Source organism: Adiantum capillus-veneris, chromosome 23, assembly GCF_014529385.1.
Source record: "Adiantum capillus-veneris isolate H3 chromosome 23, ASM1452938v2, whole genome shotgun sequence".
NCBI classification, from domain to species: Eukaryota; Viridiplantae; Streptophyta; class Polypodiopsida; order Polypodiales; family Pteridaceae; genus Adiantum; species Adiantum capillus-veneris.
In genome coordinates, this window is record NC_140953.1 from 118,891,350 (window position 1) to 118,903,968 (window position 12,619).

A 12,619-nucleotide genomic window follows, 5' to 3' on the forward strand; every position below is an offset into this window, starting at 1 on the left:
TATACATGCCATGGGTCCACAGTCCGGGCCGATCTTGCTTAGCCGCTTGAAGGAAACCTTTAGTAGAGCCACTCGCTCGGAACATGGAGCAAACGATGTAAATGAGGGGGGTGGGGAAGTAAATTCGCCATTCATGACCAACATAGACCCTATGCTCTTAGAGAGTGTGCACGTGAATACTCCATTCACTGCACCCGCTGAATCTTCAGAGTTATTCCCCTCTGAGGTCATATTACCTGACGGTAGAAGCCTTGCCAAAGAGCAAGAGGTTGAGCGGTATATCCTTGCAACGAGGGAAAAGGAAATCGAGAGCTTACGCAAGGCGGAGCAACAAAGAGAGGTAAAAGAGAAAGCTCCTATGTCAATATCCTTTCTAGGAGAGCAATCGAGTGCTCTTGAATTAGCGACCACTAAGGGTCAACCCATAGAGAGCCACATTGCATCTAGTTCAAAGGACACCCTAGCACCTCAAGCTTAGATGGAGTGTTCCTAAATGAGAACTGGGAGTACGAACTACAAACGAAAACTCTAAATGGCCTATACACATTTCATACCTATCACGTGGGTTGGTTAAATGTCCTATAATCCACAACGGGTGCTACTAGTGTGGAGGATCAACAACAAAGAGTTTGTGAGGTCATCCATAGGGTTATTGAGCTAGAGAGACAGAACAAGGGGATCCACATGCCTTCAACCGGTCTCATGAGATTCTTGGATACAGGGAAGGCTAAACAACCAACTTTATCGCAAATGGAGACTCCCTCAGTAAGTCCGATGGATCCTGCATATGTTGTTTTGCCAGGGGTCTCAGTGCAATCTGAGCCCATAAGTGATAGCTTTACTTTTCCAAGTCTAGCTCATCTTTCCCTTGATGACACCACGGCTACCATGTCTACCCCAATGATGGGCATGCCGAGAAACACTCTATGGACCCTATTTGTTAGTAAAGCACTACTACATGGTAGCTTAATGCCTGCAACGGTACCTACAAGTGTGTACCAATTGTATACACCCATGGATTCTCATACTCATGTAATCCCTACCCCTCCCATTGTTTCAACTACCTATGCTCCACAACCACAACACCCGAGCTCTTATTTCCATGGGACCATACCGGCTAGCATTAGCATGTCACATCCGACGTCTGCTATGCCTAGGGCCACACATATGATCTTTGGACCGCCACATGGCACAACACCGTACCAAACGTGGAACCCAAGGGCTTCCTATGCACCAGTCCCAATGCCAATACCTACTCCACATGTAGTCTTTGGAGCACCTCCACCCACGATTCCTGCTCACTTAGGTGACTTGGCAACATTTGATCAAGCTATCGGTCGATCTATTGCTGAGAATATGTGTAATACGCCTAATAGAGAGCCTAGAAGTAAGGCAGTACAAATAGCCAAGCTCACACAACAATTTAGTCCAGACGGGGATGTGAGAAAGCATATCGAAGTGTTTGAACAAATATGCGATTCTCTAGGAGAACACAATGACCTACATAAGAGTAATGCTTTAAGCCTAACCTTAAGTGGGAAGGTAGGGGATTGGAATAAAACCCTAAGGGTGGAAGAAAAAACGATTTACCCTACTCTTAGGAGATTGTTCTTGAAAGAATACATACGAGAGGGAGTACTTTGGGGTGTAGCCTCTCAGCTCCAAAAAGCCCAACGAAAGGAAGGAGATTTGGTGAGAGACCTTATTAGTCGCTTAAAGAATTTGCATTCTCGTTGTAATCCAAAAAGTATGCTTCAACAATAACCAATTGCTTGATAGATTCATTAGGGGATTACAACATGAGGATATCTACAATGGCCTAGTCATTAGAGGTATCACCACTTGGGAAGCAGTCACCACCAATGCGATCCAATTGGAGGATAATTTAATGATTCAAAGAGAAAGAGTGTCTGTTGAAGATTCATTAGGGGATTACAACATGAGGATATCTACAATGGCCTAGTCATTAGAGGTATCACCACTTGGGAAGCAGTCACCACCAATGCGATCCAATTGGAGGATAATTTAATGATTCAAAGAGAAAGAGTGTCTGTTGAACCTAAATCTATTAGCTCGCAAGCATCGGGGCATCAGCCAATGACCCTAAAGCCTATTGCTAAGGAGCCAAAGATATCTGAAATGACTTTAGCAGATCTCACCAAGGCTATTCAAGAGACTCTTAGAGACAATTGTGCTCCGCAAAACAATCATATGTATCCAAGAAGGGAGCAACAATGGTGCTCATTATGCTATGGACCGTATAGTTCCAATGAATGCCCCACTTTTAGAGTAAAATTCAATGGGAACTGCAATGCCTGTGGGAGGTATGGTCATCAATCAAGCTAAGGATTGCATAGTATTTAAGCGCGCGATGGCCAATAGACCAACCTTAGCATGGACAGACACACCTCGAGTGCCTTCATTAATGCCGGCCCCACCTCTTGAACAAAAAGCACAATACATGGTCCATAGGGCCCAAAATGTTGTTCAAACAACACCCTTACCACCTCCAGTGCTAGGACCGCAACCACCACATCCGAAAATCACTTCTATGAATCAAGTGGGTTGTGAGTCATCTATTGTTTGGAAGGCTGTGAGGAAGATATAGATCCTAATATTGCCTATGGGATGGATGTGCTTAAAGAAAGCCCACAATACTACATGGAGGACTATTGTGGACAAGTTCATCGTGTCTATCAAGTAGCTGCTCTTGCTACAAGAGGCCAAATATCAATTACACTTCTAAGAGACCACCTCTTCAAGCTATGAGTGTGGAGGTCCGCATCGTGTGGCAGAGTGTCCTATTAGGCTACAAAATAACGCCACACTAATGCAAACCAATCAAGCGAGCACGTCTACAATGCCGATACTTATGTGTAATCAATGTGGCATAGATCATTTGATTGCCCAATGTCCAAATAATCCAAATGCACCGAAGATCACGCCATTAACTTGATTGAGGTTACCGAGGAGCCATCACAAAGTACACCTATGGTACCAGTGAACGTACTCACACGATCGATGCTCCAAAAACAAAATTATATTCTTGAGGAAAGAGACACGACATCAATTGGGCCAATCTCAGAAAAAGAAGAAAACACGAAGGAAGAGATCGCAAAAAGTAGCGAAGTCAGACCCCAGTTCAAAGACCAACATAGCGACTGGTGAAACCCCGTATATATGAACGACGCTGAAGAGGATTCTAATTCAGGTGAAACCATGGAGACCAAAACGACCACTAAGATAGAAACCAACAAGGAAGATCTTCATGAGCCACAATGGCCAGGATCCAAGAAGAAGATAGGAACTTATCCAAACCCTACAGAGGAGATCAAGCGAGTCAAGCAATTAAGGAGTTTGGTAGAAGATACCCAAAGGGATCTAGAACTAGCACCTAGGCAGATACAGATTACAGACACCAATGTAATATTTAATGGCCTAAAAACTTGTGTTTAGCGGAAATTAGCATGAACATAGTGGGCATTTCATTAGAATAGATTCCTAATGAGAATTACAAGAGTGCTTGGGTGGAGACAGAAACAAAAAGCATAACACCTAGTTAGATAGCATGAACAATACTTTCAAAAGAGAGAGAAATTAAGCTATTGACAACAGTTGAGCACCAAATTTGCATGGAGCCGGTCCCCCCTCCAAAAGGCTTTGTATTATGGTTTCTCCCATCAAGAGAGACATTGTACAATACAATTCTTTGTGTTCCTTCAAGACTAGCTAGTGCAATGAAGATGAAAGCTCCATGCACTAAGCAAAACACTTAGCAAACACAACAATTATCCCCGGTCTCAGACCCAAGACCTCACACACCTTTGAAGATGGTGAGAGCTAGCAGGGTATGAGAGTAGATTGAGAGAAAAAGGAGTATCTTACGAGAAAGATGTACATAATCACTCATATTAGCATAGCTTAGCTTAGTAATTAGCATGGTAGAGGAGATGACCATGCATTGAAGCTTGGCTCTTGGTTGGATTTGTATCCACATGCCAAGAGTGTGTTGATGTAGGCTTCTATCTCACAAGCTTGGAGTAGGTGATGAGCTCTCCATTAAAGCTTGGGAAGAGATAGTCTTTTTCTTGCTTCTCACATAGACTGTGTGAGAGTGTGTGTGTGATAATGCCTTGCAAAATTCAGCCCCCTCTCTCTCTTGGGCGAGCCCTCTTGCTAATTGCTCTTGCTATCCTCCCATTGGACCTTCCCAAGGCTAGCCAATGACTATTAAGAAGCATGAGTGATAGCCTTCTGACATGTGTCCCCCTTTCCCCTTTTGTGAGAGCTTTAGGTAATTTAATAATTCAACTAAACTCTCATTGGACCCCTTTGCCTCCTGGCCAATAGGAATCAGGCAAGCCATTGGGCTGTTGAATGCTCATTGGACCCCTTGGGAGACTGTCCAATAGTCTTCTAGAGGACTTAATTCTCATTGGTTCTTTTATTAAGTGTTTTTTAATTAATTAAACTAGATTTACTCTAGCCTAATTCTCATTGGTCCACCTCCAAGGCCATCCAATAGGAATTGGGTACACCTTGTGGGCATCTGGGCTAGGGAGCTGACATGTGTCCCTCATTCCCTTTGTGTAAAGGGAGCTTGTGTGTGTGTGTGTGTGTGTGTGTGTGTGTGTGTGTGTGTGTGTGTGTGTGGCTTTCTCTCTCATCCCCTACATGCAAGGCTCGCCCCCTCCCAAGTAGGGATTGCAAAGACTTTTTTCTACACACACAAAGCATCCAATTCCCTTAAGGTTGACCTTTGGACACAACCTTTGAATTTTGGAACCTTAGCATTTTGGAAGTCTTAATGGGCTGAACCTTAGGGTCTTTTTAGCCCATTGTTGCACATGGCTCTTTTGCAGATGGCCCCCCCTTTGGCTCCCTATTTTCCCTCCTTTGGATCCCTACTGTGGCCGGTCTGCTAGCTTAACCAATATTCTAGCTTTTTCTCCCCTGGCACTTCCCCATATTAAATGATCAGTTTAACATGAGAAAATCATTTAGGAGAATTATATATTGATTATTATGACACACCGTGCTCCCTACGCAACAACAACCTCACCAACTCCATAGACCCTTAGCCATACCTAGTGTCATCCAAGAAGAAAGTGACTTAAAGTCATGGGAAAGTGGGCGTACTCACTTCTTGATAGAAAGAATGTTTATAGAGGGACTACCTGATCCTATCGAAGAAATGGAGATCCCATCTTCCCCATGTCAAGGGGCTGAAGCCCAAAAGGTGCCGTTAAACATTGCCAAATTGATGGATTTCATGTCTTCAGAAGTTAGAACCACCATCATGTCCAAACTATATAAAGACCCTGAGCTAGTCTCCGCTCTTCGAGCCTTCCTCAATGGAGAACTGAAGTTTGGGCTACCACAATTTGCGCAGATGGATGGAGCTGGGGAGATGCCAATAGAGGAGGAACACTTAGATCCACAACCCAACCTAGATGAGAACCTTGTTACAGAAATACCAGTTAACAAATTGGGACATACTTTGAGGGTGATGAATCCAATGCGACCATACCAATCACTACTGAGGGATTAACTGTGAAGGGAATCCTTGATGGTGGCACTGGGGTTAGCATTGTGACTAAAAATTACTGGGAAACTATGGGAAGACCTCACCTTGCGACCACAACCATAGTAGTGAAGATGGCCAATGAGTCTATTGTTAAACCTATTGGGATGCTAGAAGATCTCAAGATGAAGGTATTTGGACATAAAATAAGAGTTACGTTCATTGTTATGGATTTCTCCAAGCACACTATGGCATCTGAGATTATCTTAGGATGTCCTTTCATGAGGGAAGATATGCTGAAAAGATATGCTTTGAAGACATGCTTGCCAAACATGGAAAATCTTTTGCATTTAAGCCTTATGACATAGGGTGTGTTGATCCATCCATTGTTGCTCTTATGGTGATCTTCACTATCCCTCATGTACCTTGGAACTTGAGGCCTATTCCCGTTCCAAAGGCTCATTTGCCAAAACTCATTGAGTTGCTTAATGAAAAGATCAAGATGGGTATCTTGGAGCCTTCTTGTGCTCCATATTCAAACAGGTGGTTCACTGTTCCGAAGAAAAATGGTTCTTTACGCTTTATTCAGGATATGCAACCTGTAAATAAGGTGACAATCAGAAATGTGGGTATAGGGCCAATTGTCGATGAGTTTGCAGAGGCATTTGAAGGGAGGGAAATATATTCTATGGGAGATTTGTACTCAGGGTATGATCAGTTCCAGCTAGAAATGGAAAGCAGGGACCTGACTACCATGAGGACACCCTTGGGTTTAGTAAGGATGTGCACCTTACCTCAGGGGGCAACTAATTCAGTTGCACATATGATGAATGGTATGAACAAAGTCCTACGTGACTTCATACCTCAAACTACAATGCCTTTCCTTGATGATGTGCCAATCAAAGGATGTGATGTAAGTGATAAAGATGTGGTTCTAGACTCGAGGGGGTGCAAAAAATATGTGGCAACCCATATCAATGATTGTGATAATATCTTGTCAAGGTTGGAAGAGGTGAACCTTACCTTGTCTGGCCAAAAGTCAGTGTTTGGTGTGAATGAAGTTCTTATTGTGGGACATATGTGCGGGCCATATGGTAGAAGGCCTTGTCCTACAAAGATTGATGTAATCCAGAGAATGAAAGAGAAATGTACAAATGTCACTGAGGGTCGAAGGCTCTTGGGTGCATGCACGTTTTATGTTATCTGGATTTCGCATTATGCACATGTAGCAGAGCCTTTGTATCAGCTTTTGAGAAAGAACCAAAAGTTTCAATGGGAAGAAGTGCATACACATGCCATGAGAAAATTAAAGAAGTTGTTGCTTATGTCTCCAACTTTGAGAAAAGCAAACTATGAATGTGGAAGATATGTAATTGTGACAGTGGATACTAGCCCCACAGGAATTGGATGGGCGATTGGGCAAGATGATAATGATGGCAAGCGATATGTGGTGAGGTTTGGAGCAAAAATCCTAAGTGCTCATCAAGGCAACTATCCACAGGTAAAAAGAGAGTTATGGGGAGTAGTCACAGCTTTGAAATGTGACAAAGATTATTTGATAGGAGCAAATGTAATAGTGGAGACTGATTGTCTACCCCTTCTTGGAATGATAACAAGTTGCTCAACTCCCGACATTGCCATGTTGAGATGGATTGCCTACATAAAGTCCTTGAATCCAGAATTTAAGCATATTGCAAGGAAAGATAATCCAGTTGCGGATATGCTTTCAAGAGCAAGGTATGAAAAAGAAGAAGACATGGTTGTCGAGGGCGATGATGTAGGCACACAGTTCTATAGTATCTCTCATGCCAAGGGTGATCATGTTTGCCTGTCAAATGCACTTGAGTCGTTTACAGAGGACCTGTATCAAGGTGACTGGTTGCTCATTGGACGCTATCTGAGCACTTTGACAAGGCAAGAAGGGGTGACTAATCAAGAGTTCAAAAGAATACGAAGAAAGGCCTGTGGATACTTTTTGAAAGATGGGTACTTATGGAAGCGTCCAAAACAAAGAAATGGAATGCCAATGAGAGTTGTGAATGATAAGGACGCTCAAAATGAGCTTATGAAAAAGTTTCATGAGAGTCTTTACCTTGGACATAGAGGTGTATGGGCCACCTTTACTAAAATGAAAGAGAGGTATTGGTGGAAAGGTATGTATAAAGATGTATCTCACTTGATGGAGTTCTGTGAAACCTGTCAAATGTATTCAAATGTACGTCATCGTGATGGGTTGCACCCTACTTACCCATTGGCCATGCATTACAAGTGGGTAGTAGATCTGGTTACGATGCCATTGGGCTTATGGAAAATGAGATACATAGTGCTTGCATGAGAAGACTTTAACCAACCAAGTTGAAGGCCGTGCTCTAAGAACAAAAAGCACAGAAGGGATATGTAAGTTCCTCTTAGATGATGTAATTAGCCGTTATGGCTGTGTTGGGAAAATAACAGCAGACAGGGGTGAGTTGGATGTTGACAAAGCAAGGGAGATTTTCTCTAGGTTGGGCATTAAACTTGCTCTCACTACTGCATATAATCCTGAGGGAAATGGAAAATCAGAGCGTGGGCATCCTCCTATCATTAAAGCTTTGGATAAGGTCTGCAAAGGTAAAATGGGAGAGTGGCCTAGGTTGTTGCCTTATGCTTTATGGGTTGATCGTACAACTCATAGCTCAGTTATTGGTTATATGCCTTTTGAGTTGATGTATGGTCAGAAACCTATAATGCCGATTGAGGATGTAATTCCCACATGGAATGTATTGCCTTGGGAAGATGGAATGAGTATGGAAGACCTTCTTGCTTTGCGCATACAACAGTTAGAAAGAAGGCCCCAAGATATTGAGATTGCAGTGGCACGATTGAAAGATGCAAGGTTAAAGAATAAGGACATATTTGATAAGAGGCATAGGCTTAGACCTAAAGCTATTGAAGAAGGTGATTGGGTGTTGGTGTATGACAGTAGTCTTGAAAACCAACATTCAACAATAAGAAAGCTTTCAAAGAGATGGTTTGGTCCTTATGTGGTTCAACATGTACATGGGAATGCGACTTATACCTTGCATGAATTAGATGGGACAAAAATGAGGATTCCCATTGCAGGGAAAAGAATTAAGTTATTCAAAAGAAGAGGTGATACAGATCCCTTTGATTCACAGGAAGGTCAAAATGAAGACTCTGATGAAAATGGTATGGATGTGGATGAAGAACAAGAGGATGATGCGTTAGAGTTTGTTGCAAGTGACGATGAAATTGATATGTATGTTGACTTAAATGAAGACTGAACCTGCAAAAGATATGTGTGGCACATGCCGGAGGATGTGCAGGTTTAGAGGGGGTGGATGTCGTGCGATGGCACGTTCATAATGTGAAATTAAAGTATCTACCTCACTCTTAATGTTTATGATGTGTGGGACCAAATTCTACAATGTACATAGTGTGATATATGCGAAAAAGAATGTCACAGTTGCAATCGTGTACATACCTTGCCGGGCGGGTGAGGCCCTACACGTGGCACCATGGAATGCTTTTACACATAAATATATGCCTAATTTTCTTTGGGAATGTACAAATGTCAAGTGTTTCGAAGTGACACGCTCGTTTTGCCTAGAAAGTTCAATGAGGGCAATCTCGGCCAAAAATAGCAGGTTTCATGCGCTGGCGTGAAAGACGTATCCAAAGTGCTTACCAAGTGGGAAAATGAGTTTCAACATGTAATTTGAGCCCAATGGGATTTTTCCACAATTTTAGGGATTTTTCTCAGGTCGTTTGGGCTTTTTACGGACAAAAAGTGATATTTTTGGGGTAAAAATGTCTAAAAATGGTCAAAAATAGCCTTAAAAATGCTCAAAATAGCTCAAAATGCCACATCAATGACGCTGGCATTGTTGGTCAAGTTGTGTGGGAGTTTTTAGAGCCAAGAATGAGCTCATTTTGGCACATGATCAAGGAGATACAACCATTCCTCTACAGGGTGCTAGTGTAGTCCCGTGCTGCTTCCACTACATGGTTGAGGCTCTGAGGCCTCCAATTAGGGTTTTCCCTCCTCAAATAACTACTTGGGCTTCTCCAATGAAGTACTGAAGCTTCCATGAAATGGTCACGACGAAGAATCGAAGCGTAAATTTAGGGTTTTTAACAGATCGAATGAGCACTTCATCTGTGCAATTGGGAGCGAGGCTACACCTAATCTTCACACACACGAGAGTTTTGAGTTAGTATTGGTTCTTTTTCAAAGTGGAGCTTTCATGGCTGGAGTTTTTTTCTTTTTTAGTGTGTTTTTGGCTTCAAATCGTCTACGCCTTGCTTGATTTTGCAACGAATCCTCATAGTCAGAGAGGCCCGGCGCTTTCCTAGTCGCATTGCGCACTTCTTGACACCGCTCCAGAGCTAGTTTGCGTACCGAAGAAAGAATGATTTGTTCCACCTAGCTCAGGAAGGGGGGTGTCCAGTGAAGCTTCTAGCTCCTCATGTAATGCATCCATAGAGGTAAAAGCTTCTCCACAGCCTCCACCTACAATAGTGGATCTCCATGAAGCTACAAAGGAATCCACACCTCCTAGTGTTCAAAAATCACATGATGAACCACTTCAAGTTTGATCCTGGAGAGTACCTTACCACCCTTGCAACTCGACGAGGCACCTAAGGTAATAGAAAACTAATGGCAAAAATCCTCACCTAGTACCAACTGGAACAATTGGTTTCAAAGAATGACGAGCACATTTCAAACGGTATGATCTACCCAAGGAAGGGGGGAGTGTTTACTGACAGTCATCATTCACTCACTCCCCTCTCAACCTTCCTCCCTGACCTCTCAACCTCCCAATCTTAGGGAATGTATATATAAAGCCTTATACTCACAAAAAACGAAAATAATAAAGAGGAAGAGCAATTAGCAAACGAGTATGCACAATAAAAGTCAAAACATTGACCAGACCTACACATTCACATCCGGTACACTGAAACAGAAACCTATGTCATCAAACACATTTGATCCTCATCACTAGCGTGATGGAGGGTATGCAAGATTAGTACGATAGGAGTGTTTCTTTTTTAGAGTTAGTGATTAGCAAAGTTCTTTCTTCCCACTGATGTGCCTCTTAGAGATATTCTTTGTGTTTCCTAGTGTGTGTACAAGAACGTGTTGCAGTTGTTAGGATTTGGACCTTCATGGAATCTTTATCTCGACTCACTCTTCAAATCAAGCGCGATCATCAACACAAATAGGTGTTTCTTGTCTATTTAGCATTGCCCCTTATCTCTTTTACATCCATGTTTGTCTGCTTTAATTGTGATTGGTAGCAAATATTCAACGCATTTGTTGATATCAAACATTAAATTCAATGTAATTTTTTGTCATAATCACTAGTCTAGGTTTTAAAAAAAACAAGCAGTCCGACTAAGCTAGTTCAACCAAGCTAGGTGTTAGAGATCTTCTCTTAATACCATGGGGAATGCCTTCCTAATAATCAATGGTTACTTAGGTTCTTAATCCGATTGAAGCAGCATTGTGTGCAATGTACTAGGGCTTTTTAGGTGGCTTAGTCCCTATTGACCTTTAGCTTAAGTATTATAACGGGAGTTTACTAGTGTGATGAGCCTGTGGAAGGTAACAGTGTTATATGAAACCCCAAAGTTACAAAATTAAAATGTTGAAAACGAACAAACAAAAAAATCAAAGTGCCACAATGTAAAATATTGAGTTGGAAGAGAAATCTCAGCTTGATTTGGTACTCCACTCACATGTATCGCCTATGGTACTAGAGCCCTAGAGGTTCACAGTGTGGGCGCTTTTCCTTGAAAAAGAAAAAACCCAAGGCATACAAAATAAGCACACACATCAAAAGTAAATCAATGAGAAAAGACTTTTGGGCGGTCAAAGAAAAGGAAATAAGTCAGGCGATGCTTTCATGAGCAATTCCTTTTATTGTAGCTTAACTACAAGGTCTTCTAGGTATAGCCTCTAGTCAGCCCTCGAACATGAAATACTTGGCTCTCGCGATTAAACAACTTAATTGACTAGAGAAAATTTAGAAGCTTGTCCATGGTATTAATAGTCGATCTTTAGTGCCTTTCGATCATTAAATTAGCGACCCCAGACTTGTCTAATTTTTTACCTTTACAACTGTTTATGCGTTTGATTATATTGCAATTTAATGTTTATTGCTGACAAATGATTTAAAATTCTGTTACCAATCAAATTGTCTGCCTACAACTGCATATCCTTTTTAATTGTATATGAGAATGCAATTACTGTGCCAATGTTGTTTGATTTTGTAGTGACTGAAGAAGGCTAAGGACATTCATCTCAAATGCTCTTCCACCTCGACGAACGAGCTTCAACTCAATAGATTCCGAAGATGGAATCTACATCAGGAAGGGGGGCATGTTAACCCTTACGCACATTCCTATCACCTAAGACGGATGCCGTATTATTTATTTGGTAGAGTCAGGTACCGGGCTTGTCGGTCCAATAGGAAAAGGGTAAGAGTGATCACCGATGAGAGGCGCACTCTAACTGTAACATTCAAGGGATTAGTTGGCTAAGCATGGGCGCCCAAGTGTGAATGGGGCGAGCTCATATAAAAGTCAACTAAACCTAAAATTCACGCGTTCTTTCATTTGTGCAATTGAAGAGTGCTCTTGCTCCATCTCCATCTTCTTCTTCTTCATCTCCTTGTGTATGTGTATGCGTGAGAGAGAGAGAGAGATCGAGCATTGCGATGGCAGCACGACGACGACGAGGCGGTTGAGCGCGCCATACCAGCATCTCCCTCTTCTTCGCGGTGAGGAATCCTCCACGACAACAAACATAGAGCGGTGAGTGACACACCATCGTCATCTTTGAGCTTACTAGTTTAGGCTAGTTGCGTGCTTGGAGCCATTTGTGGCTCGCACACAGTGTATTGGCAAGTTCCTTGCATTGACACGTGCGATAGACGCGCACACCAAAATTAGCACGGCTATTTGTAGAGCATGTATATAGACTCTATGGTCTTCCAGCTAGTATCATTAGTGACAAAGATCAAAATTTTGATAATCGCTTCTGGACAGTTGTGTTTCAAAAGTTGGAAACTAAACTTAATCTAAGTACGA